This window comes from Haliotis rubra, unplaced genomic scaffold, assembly GCF_003918875.1.
Source record: "Haliotis rubra isolate DU_JTF1 unplaced genomic scaffold, ASM391887v1 Scf106, whole genome shotgun sequence".
NCBI lineage: Eukaryota > Metazoa > Mollusca > Gastropoda > Lepetellida > Haliotidae > Haliotis > Haliotis rubra.
The window spans coordinates 2246803-2251374 of NW_025764959.1; the positions used below are offsets into that span (position 1 = coordinate 2246803).

The 4572-nt window shown below is 42.9% G+C and overlaps 1 non-coding gene across 1 annotated transcript; it reads right to left on the reverse strand.

Moving 5' to 3' along the window:
• Positions 1 to 589: 589 nt before the first annotated feature.
• Positions 590 to 663, reverse strand: Trnat-agu. The gene has a single exon. It is a non-coding gene; the product is annotated as a tRNA-Thr (tRNA).
• Between the last annotated feature and the right edge of the window lie 3909 nt (positions 664 to 4572).

The window sequence follows — 4572 nt, forward strand, 5'->3', positions numbered from 1 at the left end:
CTAACCAACTGAGCTATAGAGCCGATGGGATAGACGAATCTACAATAGTCTATACTCCATTTATGTTTCACCTGGCTTTAAAACGAGCATGAAAATGTAATCGTTTATGTCTGTTCGGGAGGCCTGTGACATGCGATTCAAATAACTATTCCTACACACGCTCTGACACCAGTGTCATTTTGCTGGAAACAATGACAGCAATGTTAAATGTGAAAAGGAAATTGAACTTTGCAAAAGGAAGGGATGAACACAAGTGGTAGCCGATGTGAAAAAAGAAGGCTCCAGGGGAGTCGAACCCTCGACCTTCTGCTTACTAGGCAGACGCTCTAACCAACTGAGCTATAGAGCCGATGGGATAGACGAATCTACAATAGTGAAAAACTCCCTATGATTCACCTGAGTTAAAAAAGTGGTTTATGTCTCTTTGGGAGGCCTGTGACATGCGATTCAAATAATACCCATTCCTACACACGCTCTGACACCAGTGTCATTTTGCTGGAAACAATGACAGCAAATGTTAAATGTGAAAAGGAAATTGAACTTTGCAAAAGGAAGGAATGAACACAAGTGGTAGCCGATGTGAAAAAGAAGGCTCCAGAGGGAGTCGAACCCTCGACCTTCTGCTTACTAGGCAGACGCTCTAACCAACTGAGCTATAGAGCCGATGGGATAGACGAATCTACAATAGTCTATACTCCATTTATGTTTCACCTGGCTTTAAAACGAGCATGAAAATGTAATCGTTTATGTCTGTTCGGGAGGCCTGTGACATGCGATTCAAATAACTATTCCTACACACGCTCTGACACCAGTGTCATTTTGCTGGAAACAATGACAGCAATGTTAAATGTGAAAAGGAAATTGAACTTTGCAAAAGGAAGGGATGAACACAAGTGGTAGCCGATGTGAAAAAGAAGGCTCCAGGGGAGTCGAACCCTCGACCTTCTGCTTACTAGGCAGACGCTCTAACCAACTGAGCTATAGAGCCGATGGGATAGACGAATCTACAATAGTCTATACTCCATTTATGTTTCACCTGGCTTTAAAACGAGCATGAAAATGTAATCGTTTATGTCTGTTCGGGAGGCCTGTGACATGCGATTCAAATAACTATTCCTACACACGCTCTGACACCAGTGTCATTTTGCTGGAAACAATGACAGCAATGTTAAATGTGAAAAGGAAATTGAACTTTGCAAAAGGAAGGAATGAACACAAGTGGTAGCCGATGTGAAAAAGAAGGCTCCAGGGGAGTCGAACCCTCGACCTTCTGCTTACTAGGCAGACGCTCTAACCAACTGAGCTATAGAGCCGATGGGATAGACGAAGCTACAATAGTGTAAACTCCCTTTATGATTCACCTGAGTTAAGAAAATCGTTAATGTCTGTTTTGGGAGGCCTGTGACATGCGATTCAAATAATACCCATTCCTACACACGCTCTGACACCAGTGTCATTTTGCTGGAAACAATGACAGCAAATGTTAAATGTGAAAAGGAAATTGAACTTTGCAAAAGGAAGGAATGAACACAAGTGGTAGCCGATGTGAAAAGAGAAGGCTCCAGGGGAGTCGAACCCTCGACCTTCTGCTTACTAGGCAGACGCTCTAACCAACTGAGCTATAGAGCCGATGGGATAGACGAAGCTACAATAGTGTAAACTCCCTTTATGATTCACCTGAGTTAAAAGAACCGTTTATGTCTGTTTTGGAGGCCTGTGACATGCGATTCAAATAATACCCATTCCTACACACGCTCTGACACCAGTGTCATTTTGCTGGAAACAATGACAGCAAATGTTAAATGTGAAAAGGAAATTGAACTTTGCAAAAGGAAGGAATGAACACAAGTGGTAGCCGATGTGAAAAAGAAGGCTCCAGGGGAGTCGAACCCTCGACCTTCTGCTTACTAGGCAGACGCTCTAACCAACTGAGCTATAGAGCCGATGGGATAGACGAATCTACAATAGTCTATACTCCATTTATGTTTCACCTGGCTTTAAAACGAGCATGAAAATGTAATCGTTTATGTCTGTTTGGGAGGCCTGTGACATGCGATTCAAATAACTATTCCTACACACGCTCTGACACCAGTGTCATTTTGCTGGAAACAATGACAGCAATGTTAAATGTGAAAAGGAAATTGAACTTTGCAAAAGGAAGGAATGAACACAAGTGGTAGCCGATGTGAAAAAGAAGGCTCCAGGGGAGTCGAACCCTCGACCTTCTGCTTACTAGGCAGACGCTCTAACCAACTGAGCTATAGAGCCGATGGGATAGACGAATCTACAATAGTGAAAACTCCCTTTATGAATCACCTGAGTTAAAAAGAAAAGAACCGTTTATGTCTGCTTTGGAGGCCTTTGACATGCGATTCAAATAATACCCATTCCTACACACGCTCTGACACCAGTGTCATTTTGCTGGAAACAATGACAGCAAATGTTAAATGTGAAAAGGAAATTGAACTTTGCAAAAGGAAGGAATGAACACAAGTGGTAGCCGATGTGAAAAAGAAGGCTCCAGGGGAGTCGAACCCTCGACCTTCTGCTTACTAGGCAGACGCTCTAACCAACTGAGCTATAGAGCCGATGGGATAGACGAATCTACAATAGTCTATACTCCATTTATGTTTCACCTGGCTTTAAAACGAGCATGAAAATGTAATCGTTTATGTCTGTTCGGGAGGCCTGTGACATGCGATTCAAATAACTATTCCTACACACGCTCTGACACCAGTGTCATTTTGCTGGAAACAATGACAGCAAATGTTAAATGTGAAAAGGAAATTGAACTTTGCAAAAGGAAGGATGAACACAAGTGGTAGCCGATGTGAAAAAGAAGGCTCCAGGGGAGTCGAACCCTCGACCTTCTGCTTACTAGGCAGACGCTCTAACCAACTGAGCTATAGAGCCGATGGGATAGACGAATCTACAATAGTCTATACTCCATTTATGTTTCACCTGGCTTTAAAACGAGCATGAAAATGTAATCGTTTATGTCTGTTCGGGAGGCCTGTGACATGCGATTCAAATAACTATTCCTACACACGCTCTGACACCAGTGTCATTTTGCTGGAAACAATGACAGCAATGTTAAATGTGAAAAGGAAATTGAACTTTGCAAAAGGAAGGAATGAACACAAGTGGTAGCCGATGTGAAAAAGAAGGCTCCAGGGGAGTCGAACCCTCGACCTTCTGCTTACTAGGCAGACGCTCTAACCAACTGAGCTATAGAGCCGATGGGATAGACGAAGCTACAATAGTCTAAACTCCCTTTATGAATCACCTGAGTTAAAAGAACCGTTTATGTCTGTTTTGGAGGCCTGTGACATGCGATTCAAATAATACCCATTCCTACACACGCTCTGACACCAGTGTCATTTTGCTGGAAACAATGACAGCAATGTTAAATGTGAAAAGGAAATTGAACTTTGCAAAAGGAAGGAATGAACACAAGTGGTAGCCGATGTGAAAAAGAAGGGTCCAGGGGAGTCGAACCCTCGACCTTCTGCTTACTAGGCAGACGCTCTAACCAACTGAGCTATAGAGCCGATGGGATAGACGAAGCTACAATAGTCTAAACTCCCTTTATGAATCACCTGAGTTAAAAGAACCGTTTATGTCTGTTTTGGAGGCCTGTGACATGCGATTCAAATAATACCCATTCCTAAACACGCTCTGACACCAGTGTCATTTTGCTGGAAACAATGACAGCAATGTTAAATGTGAAAAGGAAATTGAACTTTGCAAAAGGAAGGAATGAACACAAGTGGTAGCCGATGTGAAAAAGAAGGGTCCAGGGGGAGTCGAACCCTCGACCTTCTGCTTACTAGGCAGACGCTCTAACCAACTGAGCTATAGAGCCGATGGGATACACGAAGCTACAATAGTGCAAACTCCCTTTATGAATCACCTGAGTTAAAAAGAACCGTTCATGTCTGCTTTGGGAGGCCTTTGACATGCGATTCAAATAATACCCATTCCTACACACGCTCTGACACCAGTGTCATTTTGCTGGAAACAATGACAGCAAATGTTAAATGTGAAAAGGAAATTGAACTTTGCAAAAGGAAGGAATGAACACAAGTGGTAGCCGATGTGAAGAAGAAGGCTCCAGGGGAGTTGAACCCTCGACCTTCTGCTTACTAGGCAGACGCTCTAACCAACTGAGCTATAGAGCCGATGGGATAGACGAATCTACAATAGTCTATACTCCATTTATGTTTCACCTGGCTTTAAAACGAGCATGAAAATGTAATCGTTTATGTCTCTTTGGGAGGCCTGTGACATGCGATTCAATTAAACCTATTCCTACACACGCTCTGACACCAGTGTCAAACAATGACAGCAAATGTTAAATGTGAAAAGGAAATTGAACTTTGCAAAAGGAAGGAATGAACACAAGTGGTAGCCGATGTGAAAAAGAAGGCTCCAGGGGAGTCGAACCCTCGACCTTCTGCTTACTAGGCAGACGCTCTAACCAACTGAGCTATAGAGCCGATGGGATAGACGAATCTACAATAGTCTATACTCCATTTATGTTTCACCTGGCTTTAAAACGAGCATGAAAAT